The sequence below is a fragment of the Strongylocentrotus purpuratus genome, unplaced genomic scaffold, assembly GCF_000002235.5.
Source record: "Strongylocentrotus purpuratus isolate Spur 01 unplaced genomic scaffold, Spur_5.0 spur5_scaffold_9, whole genome shotgun sequence".
NCBI classification, from domain to species: Eukaryota; Metazoa; Echinodermata; class Echinoidea; order Camarodonta; family Strongylocentrotidae; genus Strongylocentrotus; species Strongylocentrotus purpuratus.
In genome coordinates this window covers 20,753,448-20,772,517 of record NW_022145615.1, presented here as the reverse complement: position 1 = coordinate 20,772,517, position 19,070 = coordinate 20,753,448, and the positions used below count along the sequence as shown (strand labels likewise).

At 36.7% G+C, this 19,070-nt stretch overlaps 1 long non-coding RNA gene across 1 annotated transcript; it reads left to right on the top strand.

Annotated features, from left to right (window-relative positions):
• Positions 1-1,668: 1,668 nt before the first annotated feature.
• On the top strand, positions 1,669-11,432 carry LOC115920637. The gene is made up of 4 exons (XR_004062444.1): positions 1,669-1,794; positions 2,905-3,163; positions 9,733-9,890; positions 11,376-11,432. It is a non-coding gene; the product is annotated as an uncharacterized LOC115920637 (long non-coding RNA).
• The last annotated feature ends 7,638 nt before the right edge of the window (positions 11,433-19,070 follow it).

Genomic DNA, 19,070 nt, shown 5'->3' with positions numbered 1-19,070 from the left:
CAGTAATCCATAAATGTTAACTTATTACAATAATTTTTTGTTAAAGTACATAATGCAGTTTGTTTGTCTCGCCCTATCCTTTAAAAGTAGATTACAAATATTTTAGATTTCAGATTATCTATATAATTTATGAAGGGATCATCCACCTTTGATAATATACTCAAAGGTGGATTATCCCTTCATAAACTATATAGATAGGCCTAATCTGAAATCTAAAATATTTGTAATCTACGTTTATTCAGTAAATACAATGATAATGATAACAGATACGAAGAACACTTACCTTCTTATTAATATGTGCCTAATTGACTTCACAACTCCGATCAACTCGATCCAAATAACAGAAAGAAAAACGACTTGGTCCTTACATTAAAAAAAATATCATTCACATACATATACTTTATACACTTTTATTCCACAAGACAACAGTGAAGAACATTATTGTGAAGCACGTCAAACTTTAAACAAGTTAGGCGAAAACAAATGACATTATACAGGAGCCTGAATGATCACAATTGCGTGCAGAAAATGCATTGTACTACCATGCACTTTGGACTATTGTTTGAACCGATTGTTTATAACATAGCCTTTATTTTTATCTAATCGAACGAGTTTTTTCCCGTCAAAAACAAAATGAGTTTGATCGAGCCTCGACTACCAACCCTAGCAGTGATAAACCTGATTGTATAATCATACAATTTGCAGTCTGCCAACCAGATAAGCCTCTTAATAGAGCGTTGTTACCTGACGATTGCTCAGTATTCTGGCTAAAGGCTCCCATTTTCTCGAGATCATTTTTCATCATAAAAAAACAAACAGTCGTAATTTCTCAGGGTACCTCTATACATTGTTGCATTTAAAAAAAAATAAAAAAGCTCCCTTTTCGTTCTTACACGGCATTTCTGCTCCTGCCAATGAGATGGCGGTCCACTGCAATTTTATGTTGTGGGGGGGGGGGGGGGGGGGGTGGATAACGCCCTCTGCCATTAAATTAGCTGCTGAGACTGTTTAATGCCCCTTTTTCGAGGAGGGGGTGGGGTGTGCATTGCGCATACCCACGGAAAATGATCGCCCCCTCCAAAGGCGCGGTTCTAGATGAATAATTTCTATGTGCTTGTTGTTTCAAACTATTGTGGAGTTGATTTCACTGTCAGCGAGGGTTAGAAAAAACATCATTATATTCAAAAGTATTATGCGAACGTGTTTCTGAGAGTTGTAGGAAAATGCTCAATATTCAATAAAAGAAACTTATGTTGATTTCAAATCAAAATAAGAGAAATTTTGATAAATTGGTGTGTCAGGACTAACTCAAAAAAAATTGATAGCATATATTAATTATGATCTAGATATAATTCATCTGTCATCTCCGCATCATCACTCGATTCTTTCCAAAATAGATTTGACAAGCACTGGTCCTCTCAACACCAAATGCTTCCAAAAATTAAATACATGTGTCCACCCATTATGCAAGTAACAATAATTCAGGTTAGAATCAAGCACCACTCGATGTAACGTCCGGAAGCTCTCACCACTTCCGTACACTGATGTTGATGCTGATGGTAGTTTTTAGATTATTAGGTGACCTACATCGATTTCTTTTGATTTTGCACTAGCGCCCTCTCCAGCTCACCGTGAATTAAATAAAATTACCAAATGCTTACCCTAAAGCATAACGCTCGGGACATAGTCTGGATAGTCATCTCCGCCTTTTCAAAACTAATTCACTGGACTAACCAGGAGTTTAATTGATATCATTGTTCCATACTGGTACTATCTACAAAACAGGCTGTAAAGGTAAGTTTGTTGTGTTGTCATTTTTCTTCTCTCTTTTAAAATTAGTAAGGAAACATGCATGCGATGCGATTGACTGGATATGTGGTGGTGTGGTGGTGTGCGGTAGTGAAGTGGCGCCCGTTGCAGTGGCGTCGGTTTTTTTGTTTGCAAAGGAATTGCTCACGCATTAGCTATACCAAACCAATGGCAATATCCCCGTGCTTTGGCCCTTGGGTCTTTCGGTATGGCGTTCGGATGCAGCATTGCATTGCATAACTGGCAGTGCTGCAGATCAGAATTTGTTTTCATGTTTTCTTATCTGTATTGAAGTTTAGATCTAGAGTGCAGATCTCATCTAGACATATGTTTAAAATTGAAATGGACAATGATTCACAATGGCAATGTTGTGATTTTGGTTATGAATAATATCATGAGACTGAGAGTGAGAGTGAAACAGTGAGACTGAGACTAGCGAGAGTTGATGTAAGTTGATTTCAAACCAGAGTAGAGTCTAAATAAAGTGATATGTAATGTTAGACTTAGAGGCTTAGAAGTTAGAGATCTACTAGGTCTAGATCTAAAACCAGTTAAAAGTATTATTACATGACTAAGAAAAAGAGTACTATTAACAAAACATGTTTTTGTTTTGTTTCTTATAAAGATGATTTTTTGCAATTAGATCTACATGTAAGTTTCTCCACATGCCCAACAATATGCAAGTTTCATGTGCAATTTCCCTCTGAAGTCTTGAAACTCTTTAAAAGGCCAGTATGACACTATCATTCTATGAGCACGGTAGGTCAGGGAGGTAGGTGATTTTTTTTACTGTGACAAATCTTTGTCCATTCAGTAATTAGAATTGTGATTTAGTTGCCTTTTCTTTTGTAGATAAATGTTGATGCCACGATTTAAAGAAATTCCTAATGGGTCTGAAATGTTATCCAGGCCTAACAGGTAGATTTGAAATGTGAATTATGAAACCTAAAATAAATTTATGTAGGAGATAATATTGTAGGCGCAGATGTAAATTTGATTTTGTTGTTTAGCCTAGGTTATCTTTGTTCAACAATGTCTCAATCATTTGTTAAGCGATACAGGCCCTATTATTTTTACTCTTACTTTTTGTTTCAGGATTTAGCAGACTTGGGACTCGCTCACTGTGGAATCATATCTCTAGAACTCGTAGCAGATGACTTTGCACTGGAGTTTATGACAATGGCATCTTCAAAGGACAAAGTTAAAAGGAATAACATAGCGATGGGGAACTTAAAACTACATCGAGCAACTGCAGTATGCATTATAGTGACTCTGCTTTTACTGGAACAGATTTGTACAGCTACTAGTTACCAAAAGGCAGATTTTACGTTTCAGAAAAGTTGGAGTGTGGCAGGTAAGCTGGTTTTAATTAATAGTTTGTTGATATTTAACTACAGGTATTTATGATGCATTACTGTTTTTGCATATTATGCTTTATAATTAGTGATTGTTTTTAAAAGACTCTAGAGGGATTATAAAAGAATGATAAGGAAACTTTAGAATAAAAAAGAAGGTATTTAAATATGATTGTTACGGGCTTGAATTAAGTGGGTGCCTGTACTTCTTTTCCAAGAATAGATCAATGTTGTACAGAAGATTTAAGTTTTTTATTTTTATTTGTTAGAAGGTATTGTGATGAACTGTACAACCACAAGCTCAACATAGACCCTTGCAGTGGTTCCGATTGAAGTCACAGTTCATGCCCACATGAATGTAGATAAGAATGTTGATGATTAGAAAATGATGTTTGATGCATCTCTTTAATGTTCATGTATTCAGTTTGCTTTTTAAAAGCATAACCCATTTTACATTGGGTATGTACATGTATGCCTATTTCGTCTAGTACTTCAATTATTATTCCACCATTTGTCAAGTTGATCAGTCCTGATATTTGCAATTTACAGACATGCATGGTAAAACATTTCGATCATTGACCTTACAAACTCTGCCTTGGTTTTGCTTGGATTAAAATAAGGATTGTGGTTGTGTAATCTGTTCTCTACCACTGAGCTAAATCCAAGATAAGAAAAAAATGTATGCCTACAATGTACCTGTATGTCTTAATAGCCCACTGCACTAACTTTCTTACACTGGATAATTAAAGCACCCTTCACTCTCTTGAAGGCTGGTCTCATCTGCATTACAATACAGTGTGGTGCTACACAATGTAGTTTATCCTAGAACACAATAGAACTAAGACGCCAATGTAAGGATGGCCTAGCATGTTGGAGCTTAATTCACAATAGACCTTTATGTGGGACTGTACACATGACTTGTCATTCTTGAGTCTTGACTAGTATTTATTGTGATGTCATTTATCATTGACAGCAGAAGCTTTGAATGAATTAAGGGCCTATATAAATGCAGGAAAAGTTTTCATCTTGTAAGATCCTGCCTATAATGACCAACCGTGCCAATGTTGATTGTAGTGAGATTCAGAAAAAATACATGCTTTTTGCAATGGTGCACATACAGTACACATTATTATTACTATTTGGGTCACTGGCTGAATCAAATTCAAAAACTAGAATTTTGTGCTATTCAGTTCAATTAAGGTTGTTGACTGATGTGTACATGTACACACATGTACAATGTCTTCTTTGAATTGTGATGACTCTGTGTTCTTCAGTCAGTGACCAAACTCCAAAGTACAAAGTTGTTGATCTTAACCTTTGGGAGAAAGATGATAGGCTGTACGTACATGTGAGGAGAGCGATACAAGTGATGTACATTTGTACGCTTGACTTTTATAGTAATTTTATGGCTTGTACATTGTTAGCACACAGTGTTAGGAATGTTTCAAAATAAACAAAAAACAAATCATGCCATCAATATGAGTTTCAGGGGATGCAGTGTGGTAGATCGATCAGTTACAAATTAAAAAAACTATTATTTTATGTACCTTTTTAGATTTTGGGTAACTGGAGTAACAACAAAATGGAATCGGCATATATGTATTATGTGTGCATATATTGTATATTTAGTTAGGGAAGAGTACCTTTGTTCATGGTGTGTTCCAGATCTGTACATGTACTGTAAGCCTACATTATAGGCCAATACATGGGATATACAGTACACACACATTCATTTCTTGAAATAGATATTGTATGTACTGTAGTATACATTTTGGCTTGAAAGTACCTCTCGAAATGGCAAAGTCGTCCTAGTATGTGCTCAAATGTAGTTAACCTCTTCGCTTGCATCCCATCCACACCGGTACTTCTAATGAACAGGATACACTGTAGATATCGTTCTCTTGTATCATCTGTTCTGTTCTGGTACCAGTTATGATAGCAGAGATTTAAACATCGTAGAGTATGACAGTACTTGATGTACAATGAATGTGAACATTGATTTATGCAGGTTAGAGTAGTCTGTAATTTAGTATACACACTGTACAGTACATACAGTCTTGTAAAGAGTCAATATCAATTGCAAATCTGTAAATATGAGAAAGGGGACTGCAAACTTGCGATTGATTTGGATCATTCAATCGCAACTCTTTATAAAATGGGGGCCCTGGGGTCCAAGACGTGTATATTTCTTACATGAAATGATCGTTCAAACATGTACATGTCAACATGAAGACTTCGGTACAAACATGTATTGTTATGACATGATGGATTCAAGTCAGTTAGGGTTGACAGTATCTTTTAAATAAGCTTTGGAGACTTGGCAAATTGCCAGTTGTAAGGCTAACCAGCACGAAAGTAATGCAAGCCTTGCAGGCTCCATGTTTGAAAAACAATAAAAAAAGAAGAAAAGACGTATGGCCCACAAAACTTTTGCAAGCTGCTCTAAAAAATTAATGAACTTGTGAATGGTCCAGGTGTGCTAAAGTTTCATACTTTCACAGTCACTTTAGGTAAAATTATGCAATGAAATTTGTTTTCCCCCAGTAAAATTAGAAACATTTCTGTTTCTTACGGTACTTTCCACATTCTACAGTACATCTCCTGTCCATCAGTGTACAATAGGCCTGTTTTCATCAGCTCAAGTTTGTCAAATAACACGCTATTTTCAGACTCGGGATATTATCCCAATGCTCGAAATTGCGTCTTTACCAGACCGATATGCTCATCACAAACTAGCTTGGACGGGCGCAAATTAGCCCGCTATTTCCCAAATAGCGGGATATTTTAGACCGAAACAAAGATTTCTCTGGATTTGTCTTGACCAAATATCCTGCTAAATGCAACTGCCTGCTGATGAAGACGCAAATTAACTGGTTAATTTGTGATCGAGATACATGTACGTGTAGTTCAAGTAGCGAGTTATTTGGCAAACTTGAGCTGATGAAAACAGGTCTACATGTACACTGTGGATGATTTATAATGGTTTCAAGGTGTGTTCCAATTTATTCTTTGCGCTGACAGGCGGCAGATGTTACCCAGATCTTGAAGGTCTGCTGACGAACGACTCCAAGCAGTGCCATGGATTATGGTTTTGACCCCCATCAAGCTTCATGATTTGTGAGCCCTGGCAATGTGTAGCGCTGCTCTGATTTATGAAGTTTTCAGGGAAAGTGGGCATGTCACGATAACTAAATTATTACTGTTTCCACCTCTGTACTGTAAAAGTATGAAGAAAAAAATTACTTGGCTAAAATCCTTCTGCACATTCGATGCGGATGCCTACCAATCATGCTCAAACATACATGTACATGTATACATCGTCTGTTTTGGATACAGAAGGGGGCAATTCCACGGTAACGGAAGGACACTCAGACAAGATTTTTGAACTTCAGGTTCATACTAAAAGAAATGTTTTATTAGTATGTATTAAACTATGGGGAACAAAATGTGTTTCAGTCAAGTGGAAAGCTTCATCAACTTCACAAAGTTTGGATAAACACTAATTAACTGGAAAAACCATGTCCATTTTTATGTCCTTCCGTTACCGAGATAATTAATATGCACATTCTTAAACTACTTAACTATAATGACAATTTTTTTGGGGAGAATTAAAGGCACTTATATAGGTATTATATCTGTACTGTTTCACATCTTATACTAATAAAACAGTTCTTTTAGTATGAACCTGAAGTTCAAAAATCTTGTCTGAGTGTCCTTCCGTTACCGTGGAATTGCCCAAGGGTGTTTTTTCTTTGTGTTAATTGCTAAAGTATTTGATATAATCCATTTAACTAGAGACTTTGTAAAAATGGCCTATTACAGTATTACTCACTAGAAGATGTTGCAATGTTGCTCTCATTTTGACATTGTTCTGAAAAATACACAATTTTTGTATGCAGAATCCTAATGTAGACACCATAAGGATTATGCACGTATTACATCATGGTAGACTCCATAGAAGGATACTACAGTACAGTGCGTTCAAAACAGACGGGCGATTCAGTGAGTAAAAGGAGGGGTGGTTTTTGGCGGTTTAGTTGCTACAGGGTTACCGGTAATGTCATTCTGGCTCTACCGGGTATACAAAATAATGATTGAGGTCTGAGGTACCAAATGAAGTACTGTCCCAGCAGACAGTTTGATAATTACCTGTTTGTGGAAGATCTTCTTTTAATTAAAAAAAAGGTGTTCTGTCAAAATAAGATTCCCTTGTATTGAGGAGTATGGTTAAAGTAGCCTACGTGTATACATGTACTTTGTGCTTTTGTAGTTTGCCCACTGTACGGGTTTACAGGGGTGTACCTGATATTTTGTGCTTTAGTAACAGAGCCCTTGTCAAATTGTCAGAGTATTATTTATTTGGACGGATAACTAGATTTTGTCAGTGTCCAAGTACATGTACATGTACATGTAACTGTATAATAAAGTGATCCACGAAACCATAATATTCTTGAGTTGTAATACCATTCACATGTACAGGTACATCAAGAAACTCCACAATGCAGATGGATTACAATAGAAGACTCTATACTGAGGTGCTCATCTTTGAAGGACTGTTCAAGGATGTTCCTTTATAAATGACAGGAGATCACTATATATATTATACATGTAGATCAACATGTCATCTATTACCTGCTCCTCTCTCTTGTTGTTTATTTATTGTTAAATGAAGCATAAATCCAGGTCAAAGAATTCCATTGAATCATTGTACATTTGGCCTTCTGTAATACTTATAATAGATCTTCAATATCGCATCAATAGATCCTATATTGATTGGTAGGGGATGCTGATGCCATGTATCTATAGGCATTAGGCCTATGTACGAAAGTGTGCCTTACTTACAATGTACATGTACACGAGGGCTCCACACTAAGGGGGGTCTGGATTAAAAATTTCAAATTTTCAATGTCTGTATGCATTTATTAGCCCAGGTGTTACAATCTTGAAAAACTTGTAGCGTAAAGTCCAGCTTACAGTATAACTTATACATATACATGTATACAAAATTATCAGAATACTTCTGATTTCATACATGTACTGTAGAGGCGCTAATGTATATTTCACACGTAGGCATTTATAGCGGTTGTACTGTAGGCGTAAAAGGCAGGGGCTCTTGAGGCTGGAGCCCCCTAGAATTTCTTTACTACCAGTATATTGCAACCAAATATTCTCTTCTCTGGTATATTTTGATTAAAAATTAGAATGTCATTTTTGTGCACTTATCGCTCATCGCAAAATTTAGAATTTGGAATTGAGATTTGATATTTGGGCAAAAGATGTTTGCACCCTCATTGCACACTGTACAGTCAAACCTGTCTATATAGGCCACCCAAGAGAAACAGAGAAAGTGACCACCGTGGACAGGTGGCCTTTCTAGACAGGTCCTACACCAAACCTTTCTTTCTTGAGGGAGACATACTGTACGTGTATAATGCATGGCCACTATAGACAGGTGACCTTTTCAAAGAGATGGCCACTAAAGACATGTCTGACTGTACAGTACATGTGTGGTTCTGCTGCATGAATGTACTTTGTAAGTTCTTTTGTGCTGAGAGTTGATCATTTTGTTGTGACTCCATCCGTCATTTAATTTGAGGGAACTACAGAAGCCTACACGATATTTGCAGACCTAAAGAATTGAACGTTGTTTGCTAACACCAAACTGGATAAATACTCAGAGCTTACATTTACATCCAAGTCCACAAACAAACTTGAGCAGCCATGCTGCAGGAAGGTTTATCATGTTTGGGCTACTTCACCTTTCAGGATCGAAAATCTTCAAAGACACGGAGAGCAGGACCTGAATGGCTGAATTCAAAAGAAGCCCCCTTTCAATAGAGTCCAGGGTTTGGACTAATTGAATAAGGGCTGGGGCCTTTTTGTCCTCCAGATTACTGGCACAATAGACCTGCCAGGGGAGATGCTATTATGGTGGACTCATTTGTTGGGCCAATTTTAGTGGTCCTTCATTGTTAGTTTCCTACCCCTAGCCAATGCCCATACAGCCTACAGGGGTCTTGAAAGTAATCCATACATTAGAGATTGATCGCTATACACTTTGCATAAGTAATAACTTGTAAAGTGGTGTTTGAGTGAGGGGGATTACAGTAATTAAGAGTGATAGACTTTTGCAACTAACTTACAGTTAATAACTAAATTATTCATATTCCTTGTAAATTTTATGATTCTTTTTTCTTTTTTGGGGGTAAAAGTTCTCAAGAATTAAAGGTTGACAAGTTAAATCATGGTGTTTGTTACGTTATTTTAGATGTGAGCTTTAATATGTCACATTCTCATAACTTCTCAAGAAACGTACATGTAAATCGGGACAAGTAAATCTTTCTCATACTTTATTGAATTTGTGCATAATACTCAAATATGGTTTAAGAAGGAAAACAAGATGGCTAGAATTTCACTTTGTATACCTGAATGAAATCTCATGCCCCAATTCAGTCTCCAATAAAAGATACTTCTATTCTTTCATTTAGAAGTAAATGCTAAATATTGTAATTCTCATTTAATATGCACGACGACTCTTAATAACACACATGTACCTTTCCATTTACAGATGTGCCAAATAGTAAATTTTATCCTCGTATTGGGGACCCGGCCACATCATCTTTCTATAGGATACTAGAGTTCCATGATAACCTTGGAGACGATAGTCACATGTTTGTCGGCGGTAAAAATTCACTGACGGAACTGCGCCTTGACGATCTTTCATTCGTAAGTCACCCTCTTCAAAAGTTTGCTTTTAATGTTAAGAGTTGGTTGATTATTCAGAACCAGAAATTTGAAGACAAAATCTTCAAAATAGTGATCGAATGTTGTACACATAGGTTATCCCCTGTGGTATCCTTAGGCCGACATTTATACACAAAAGGCCTGCCCTCATCAGACTGAAGTTGAGTTGCAAAAATCCCGCTATTTTCAGACTTTCAGGATATTCTCTCGAAGCTCGAAATGGTGTCTATACCAGACCGATAAGCACATCACAAACGAGCTCGGACAGGCGCAAATAGCGGGCTATTTTGGTAACAAGACCAATATTTTGCAGTATATTTTCTGGACCAAATAGCCCGCTAATTGCAACTGCAGGCAGATGAAAACGCAAATTAGCTGGCTAATTTGAGATTAGTTGAAATAGCGGCTTATTTTGCAGCTTACATGTAGGTCTGATGAGGACAGGCCTATTTACAGAATGTGGATGTACTGTATTCTTGTGAAATCATACTGTGCAACTGAAAGGATTATTATCTCATTTCTAAACCCGGGTCAAGAGAGGCAACTGTAGAGAAAAAGTGCCTCGTCCACGCACCGGGCACAGATTTAACGTCTCAAACTTTTGATCGGAACTTCCAAAGTCAAGTAAACGAACCGCTTCCCCGCAATGCTCGCACGCATTTAAGTATTTCCTTTGATATCAATTTAAAAGGCAATAAAGACATCTCCCTCCTTGAAGATTAGCTTCAGTTGTTGTCCTTTTCAATAACTTTGTGATTGTCTGTCTGCAGCTGCAGTAATGAGTGACCTTTTAGAAGTTCCATTTGCCCTGCCCGCATAGAATACGTCTGTGGTGCGATCCCTCATATGCTTGGGGACCAGAATAGTATTTTTTTGTGGCGGACACTTTATTGCATTGTGCACTTTAGATTAATGTCTTGAGGGTTTTTTCTGTTGTGATATCTAGGTAGACAGAGCAGGTGATATTTTCCCTTGGTCTGATTTTCATTATGCACCCCCCCCCCTCCCTTGTACCCAAAGCTTCAAACTCGGAGATCATGTGTTACTGATATTCATACAGTATTGTAATTCTTTCAGGTACATTGTAGACTGAATGTAATTTAGCACTTGAGTGATCCTCAAACTTTTGTTACTGCATAGTTTTCTGTTGAATGTACAATTAGAGGAAAACAAAGTCACAAATCAGCCTCGGGTATCGTTACACAGATTATTTGTTGCTCTTTACAATAAAACATCCTGCGAAGAAGCCACAGGGGATATTGATTCTTTTACACAAAGCTACCAAATTTGGGTATATCTTTATTATTATTATCTTGATTATAAATGGACAAGCAGTCAAGCAAAATACCTATTCACAGACAGAGCATGACTTAACAAGAAGAATTATATTTATTTCTTTTTTGGCTGTCTTGTGTTTCTTTGCAATATGATTTTGAGAAATGTGGTTTACTTTGTTTCTCATTCCAGATGAGAGAAATAGATGTTCCTAAATATCCTACAGCTTTCACATGTGAACAGATACAGGAAAGTGAGGTAAGTGGCTTCAATAATAACAAAATTGCATGTTTATATCAGGTTGAATACATCAACTACTGTACCTCTCTACCGGGGTAATAATATATATCTGTAAAGCGCTTTGAGAAGGCCTTTGGTCCTGAAAAGCGCTATATAAGTTATTATTAAGTGCTTTACAGATATATTATTACCCTGGTCATTGGATTCAGGCTTGCCCACACACAATGTATGCACATTCTTCACTCCCAGAGGAGCATTCCAGCAGGGCGCCATTTTACAGATGCTCATAGTGCTGAGCAACCTACTGTACATTAACGTTGGCATCCTACGGGCCCCGGGTACCCCTTTAACACCTGGATGGAGAGTGGCAAATGTAGATTAACGTCTTGCAAGAGGACATAAGTGCCGGACTGGAATTTGAACCAAGTACCCTGTAAAATTTGTTAGAATTATCTTGTTAGAATTATGTAGACCTTCATGCCACAGATTTTAACACATATTGGCTAATATTCATACTTTAAAATACAGTATGTTCACTGTTGACTGTGTCTCGTACTCTCTGTCTCCCAATACGCAAAGGAAGAATGGATTGTACACACAATCAGTTGCCTTGTTTTTATCTCTGATCCAATTGAAATTTACAGAAAACCAGTGATGTAAATTACTGCATTGAAAAACATTAGTGCTTAGCATTTATGCAGGTGGTATAGACTTGGTACTTAAAGGTTATGTCCCAAACATTCTGTCATTGAAATGTTTATTCGAGTGGATGAGAAATAGATAGATGTAGATAGATGTAGAGAGAGAGAGAAAGAGGGAGAGAGAGAGAGAGAGAGAGAGAGGGGGGGGGGGTAAAAGATACTCTTGTAAAATTTCATTACAGTATTCAACCTCCAATACAATATCTGTGGTTTACCTGTATTGCGATAAGAAAGGCTATCAAAGAACATGTTGATTTTTTGCTGCATAAAAAAGATTAAAATTGCTGGTAATTTGTGGTGTAGAATTTCTTTTTGTTCAGAAAACATAAACAGTATGTAAATTACATTGTAGTAATGTACATGTAGGTGTGACAGTTGATTTGTACATTAAGATTGGTATTTGATTGGATATTTTGGTTATTGGGAGAAGAAAAAGTAATGCTTTTTTAATTGCTTGACATCACAATTATCTGAATCCTTTTTGTGGGCCCAGTTCAAGTACGTGTACAAGAAGATTGAGTTGTTAGATAAGAAGAGCTATATTCTCTTTTTGATAATTTGATGGCTTTTGTGTGGGTGTCCTATTCTTAGAAAAAGCACTTCTTTGTAGGTGTATGAATAAGGACAGAGAGATTTATCAATACCGGTTGTGGGTTCTTAATCATCATAGGATTAAAATGTGGGTGATTTGCATGGTTGTTCACCCTTGACCGACATCAATTTACGGCACAGTTCACTTTCAGTATCCTGTTCACAGGATGTTAAAGTGCTTATCCAACTCTCAATTCATGCTACATGTATATAATATCAGATCTAATTAATGTTGGCAAGATGGCAAATTCCCCCCTTTTTTGTTGGTGTCTGCCAAGCCTACTTTTTTTTTATTTACAATCCACATGTACATGTAGGTCATAATAAATGTGTAATTTTAATTTTGATGTGGGCGAGCTTCAAACCACTGAACAATTTGGTTAACCACTCTTATTCTTGTTCATGCCGGATGCAAACATCAGATAGAAAACTGCTTTCTCAACATAGAAATACGATACGGTAATTCACAGAAAATATGTAAATATTATCCACTGTATAATAAGTACCAGCATATTCAAAGTAAATATGTAAATGAGGTCAATCAATGAAGGTCAAATATGACAAAATCCTTGTTCAGTACATGCAATGCTGCCTGTATTTATGCTCCCCCATTATACAACTTGGATGTCATTCTGTATCAGTCAATTGTCCAATTAGCACTACAAAGAAGGACATGATTTTAATCAAACTGTAATTTTATTCTTTCTTGGCTATTTGTTAGTCGTTATTCTGGTCCAAATTGCTCCCACCCCACCACACCACCCTCAATATCTATATATTACCTGCCTTCTCTAACATTCTGTGTCATCTTTACAAATGTACATACAGGTGTACATATTCTTGCTTATACAGGTACATGTACAGTATATAATGTAGAGCCCTCCCATCTCGTCTTCAAGCACGTCATCCTTTTGTCAGTTTTGTGCTCAGTTGACCATCCCACACCACACCATCTGATAATATGAAAGATTAATACAGATTAGCACTACAGTGCTGGCCATCATTAATCAAACCCCTCACCCATCTCCCAAGCAGTTAATCAGTGACTCATTGGGTCCATTTGTCTACCGGTAACCTTTGATACTACATCTTTAGTTTACACAAAATGTGTGTCACTTGGAATCCGTGATGGTGTGCTGGCATGGGGGAAGATCCATTAGACTGGACTCTGTATCAGAGCAAAGATATATACCGGTATGCAAGAGAGTTGGTGTCAAATCGGGGTTGTTGCAATAAGATGAATTGCACTGGAAACGTGTTAATTAATGTGCATACATGTATGTTGCACGTGTTGTCAGTATAGGTCATGCAATTACACATACTGTAGAACAGGGACGTGTGCAGCATGATACTCTGTCAAATACTGCAATTAAGTATGGATATTTCACAAGTGAAAAGCCTAACAATACTCAACAAAATACTGTACAGGGCATAGACTTGTGAGAGGTTGCTCCCATCGTACTTATCAATGATGCTGTTTCAATATTTACATGTACATTGTACCATGAATGGGGCTGAAAATTAATTGATTTGCTTAAATGGCATATTATGTAGGGTATGCACAGTCCAAGATATTGATTAAAATTAAGTAGCAAACTAAAAAAAAAGAAGAGAAGTTTGGGTGACCTTTATGTACAAATGTAATAACTCATCATCCATCTTAGCAGAAATAAGATATTACTTTTCATTGAAAGAAACCACAACATAAAAAACTATTCAGCAAAAAGATTTTAAAATTTCCCTTTATTTGGTGGGTAGAAGGGCATATTCATGATTGATTTAAACAAAAAAAATTACAACAATTTTTTTCTTCTCAATTCACAATACTGGTATAGACAACTTTGTAGACTACACTTTACAGTTTATACACAAAAAGAAGTTGGAGACCCTGACCAGATCTTGCTTAAAGAATTTCAAACATTGACAAACAATGTCAACATCCTTCCCCAAATAATCCTACTCATAGACCTTTGTCTACCACCATCTCATTAATTCCATGTGCATATATTTGTAGGAGTACTTTCTCTCCCAGCAAGTTCATGTTGTTGATACTGGAGCCCCTGTGTTAACATTGTATCCATGGCAACCACATTCATTGTTTACAAGTCAGAGATGTGTGGTAATGGTGTGGATGGGATTGGGAAGAACTTGTGAAGGTTTTGTGGTTGTCACTGTTTTAGGGATTAAGGGGTTTGGGTTCAGATCACAAGTCATGTTGGCACCATGCTCTGGTATATGCTTAAATTCTCAAATTTTACTTTTTAATACAGGAAGAGAAATGTGTCTGTTTCAGGATGAGAAAGCGCTTGTGAATATATCCACTTCGTCAGCACTGCATGTACAGTATGTATGTAGGCACTATGATGCAGTACAATGTACATAAGACATGCTTCTCAATGATTGGTTAAGGAGTCCAAATTATGCACATTCTCCATGCAGATCTGGCTTAATTAAAATATATATATACATTTTTTTTTAATTCAAGAAAATTATTATTTTTTTTTTTTAAATTTCAAAATTCAAAATTAAAAAAAAAAAAAAAAAAAAAAAAAAAAAAAAAATCACTTTTTTTAAATATTAAAAATTTGTATTTATAAATCAAATGACAATTACTACGTCAAGTATCAAAAGCTAAGGATTTACATCGTTCAAAAAAATATGAATGATAATTAAATTTGAATAAGGGTTATCATTAGGCATGACTAGACTTTTCAGTATTTCCTTCAACCCCCCATTTCTGTGAAGTCTGTATTTTTCCCAAGCTTTCCGCTCAGACAGTCATGCCAAATTATCACTGTGAGAAATTTTGCCCTACTGTGAACCCTCCAACAAATCGAGTTTGACCAATAGAATGGAGTTTCTTTGTGACTTTCGAAAAGCTGCCATCCATGTATAGCGAAAAACTAGTAGGCCCCTATCTATTACGTTTGAGATGCAAGTGGCCTGAGGCTCCTTGTGAAATTGACCCAGTGCAGGCACAGCTTGCTGTCAAGTTCAAGTGCAAGAAGGGCATTGCTCATTGCGGGATTTAATGACCTTTTGCAAGACGATAGCCCTGATTGTGATTAAAGAAGTTTGCACCTTCTCACGTTCAAAACTTCTAGGATGCTTTCCGAGACTTTCGCATCTCAAGTAGTTCATCCCAAATTTCCCAAATGTCATCCTTGGTTTGCATTGGGACTTTATATTTTTCTCTGTTCTACAATATCTTGATTCTTGACAACCATGTACAATGTAGGCCTATATGTACATGTCCAATGTATATTCACAAATATGAACCATTTTTCTGTGGATATTGTTGTTCCATCTTTTGGTGATGATATCACAATGACTCAATGTTTCCAGTTAAGAGGGATCTGGTATTGGTCATAAGGCATAGTACATTGCAGTCATAAGCTGACATAAATATACAACTGTACATTAACATTTGTATAATATATGGCCTACATGTACATGTACATGCATGGTTTGCTCTGGTTTTATGGAACTGCATAGAAATCTGCCGATAAACAAAGTTGACCCCATGGCATAAAACCAGGATAGAGTCATCTGAACATGTAAACAGTGTATCAGCCAGAAAATGAAATCTCTGTTTTGATTCTTCATTGCACGTGCCATATGCTGTTTGTACACTGTCTGCCCATCAGTCTTCTTACGTCAGTCTTGTTAGACCGTAAAAAACACACAATTATAATCACAGTAAATACATTGTATCATTAGGCTGGAAGTGGAGTAGTCTAATTTATTTAGTTTAGTTTGCTATCTTTATTTATTATTTTTTTAAACTACAATCTAGACCAATCAAAATAAACCACCTGACATGACGGAGTGAGTAATGCAGAAAGTGTGGTTTCAGAAATATTGATGGAAGTGCACTTTATTCAAAGCATCATTTTGTACATTAAGCTCTATGAACATATTCCAGGCCTATTTATCTTTGCTATAATGTTTGAAGGCTATTACTCTTGAGTAAAAGCAAAGGTAAACAGTACCTGCATATTCTCTCTTGAACAGCTGTTTAAAATATTAAGCATAACATTTCCTCGTTGATATTTGAATAATATAGTTGTCTTGAATAATGGAAGCTACTCTATGCCACACAAATAATCTCCCTGTGCTAATTGCACCTTGTATTCATCCTGAGATGAATATGAGGTTTTTAAATTATTTTGTCCGTTTCCAATGCAAGATAAATCTATAACAAAATTGGTTTCATAGAGCTAATCAAGACTGGAAATAGGTAATTTTGCAAGCTATTGTGTTGCACAAAGCAATCCTTCCGTCAATTGGTGTCTATTGTTTTGTAAAAAATTGCACGTATAGCAGACGAGCGACAATGCAGAGAGGACAATAAGCATCAAAGTGTTAAGTTGTGGACTTTTCTATCCTCGCTAACTGGTCCCTTTAAGATATGGTCAGATGAAGTTGACCTTAACTCTGTAACCTTCACCATACCAATTCTTATTACAAGAAACACCTGTCCTATCTAGTATCACACCTCAAGGTAACCTGACGCTTCATACCGTTCATTGAGCTTCATCAACCCATGAAAAAGACTGCCCGCTGGTCGCCAGCCAGGGCAGGCTCGGCTCGGGACCAAAAATAGTTCTGAAACCAGGTCCAGTGATAGCTTCAATTCCTTACCGCAGTAGGCTTGTTTCCAAACTGCACCATGCTCCTATTACAGTAGACGAACAATAGTGTTCTGAAATTATTTTGATTGGTGTAGTTTAATGTGGCGGAGTCAAAGATAGATAGATACATGTAGATAGATTGTGGTGGTTATTTTACCTGACAGCTATTAAGAAAGCAATAAATGCTTATTAGTAAGCAATATGTAAAGTTTAAATCTTTCATGGGAAGATGAACAGGGCTGCCTACTTGCAGTGCCGTTGGCAGGGATCAGGACCAAAATAGTTTTGAAACCAGGTCCAGTGATGGCTTCAATTCCCTATTTCATTAGGCCAGGTTCCAACTTCCAAACGTCATTGTACTCCGATTTCAGCTAACCAATATTTTCTGTACAGCTAATAAATACACTTGTGAGTGTGTGTTGGAATATGAAGAATGTAAGAAGAGGGCTGTCCATGTACAGTGTTGCTGGTTGGGCTCAGGACCAAAATAGTTCTGAAACCAGGTTCAGTGATGGCTTTAGGTCTCAATCCCAGCGGGGCTAGGTTCCAAACCTCATTGTTCTCCTATTACAGACAGACAAACATTTTTAGAAAGTAATTGTGAATTTGCGTGGTACATTGGTGAAATAAATAAAGGAATGGAAACTAAACAGAGAATGAAGAATGAAAAGAAAGCACTAAAATACAACGTCTACTATAAAGATTTGATATACCGGTACTTCTTTATGCCCTGGCCATGCTTTTATCTAACATGTACAGTTCAAGTACGAATACAAACAAAAACAGCAGTGTAATCTGCCGATTGTTTATTCTACTAAAAATTTACAAATTGAAACAGCTGTTGGCATGGTCAGTTGTTGGCTACTGTATGATGACATGTGTTTACTGAAATGAGTGCCCTCAGCAAATCAGCTGACCAGGACAAGCAAGAAAATGCCAGAAATAACACAAATCTTGCCAACAAACTGGGAAGCTCTTTACTTCTTGTTTTAGAAAACAAATGCGTGATATTATTGGCAGTATGGCCAGTATACAGTTATCTACTGTATGTCTTATCATAATATTATCCTAGCCCTGATCGATACTGCTGATGCTGATGTCTTGCCAGGCTTCCTTTCTGAATAGGTTTGAACACAAATTGTTTTGATTATCAATCATTGTGCTTGCATGAAGAATTGACCTCTATTTTAAAGAATAAATGCCTTTGGTTATGCAGTTAATGGAGAATAATTAGTGTAGAGTGATATTTACGATTTTGAAACCATCTATCACCGGTTTGATGGATATGAGAACAGATGAAGGAAGATTTGTTCTCAATTTCCACGTCAATCATTTGAATTGATTGAAATTTAATGCAGTACATCAGGTCATCAGCATTCAGCAGGGATATTAAACTCAAAATCTTGTCACCCATTTGACCAAGCATAAAATAGATTGCTGTAACCGCTAATAAAATTATTGTATCATATCAGATATAAGAAAAATAAAAAGTGGTCATGGCACTTTTTAATGCCTTCTGGTACAAGGTGATATCATGTAGGCACCCCCTCAATTCCAAAATGAAACTTCAAATGAAAGGGAAGAAATCACAATGGTGATCATGCATGTGTCCTTCCTAGATAGTAAATTTTATTTTCATTGTCTCAAAAAGAAAGGGAGGCAGAATTTACTACCGCGAATGACGTTAATTCTCAAAGGATGAAACCTTCAGCAGAAACGGA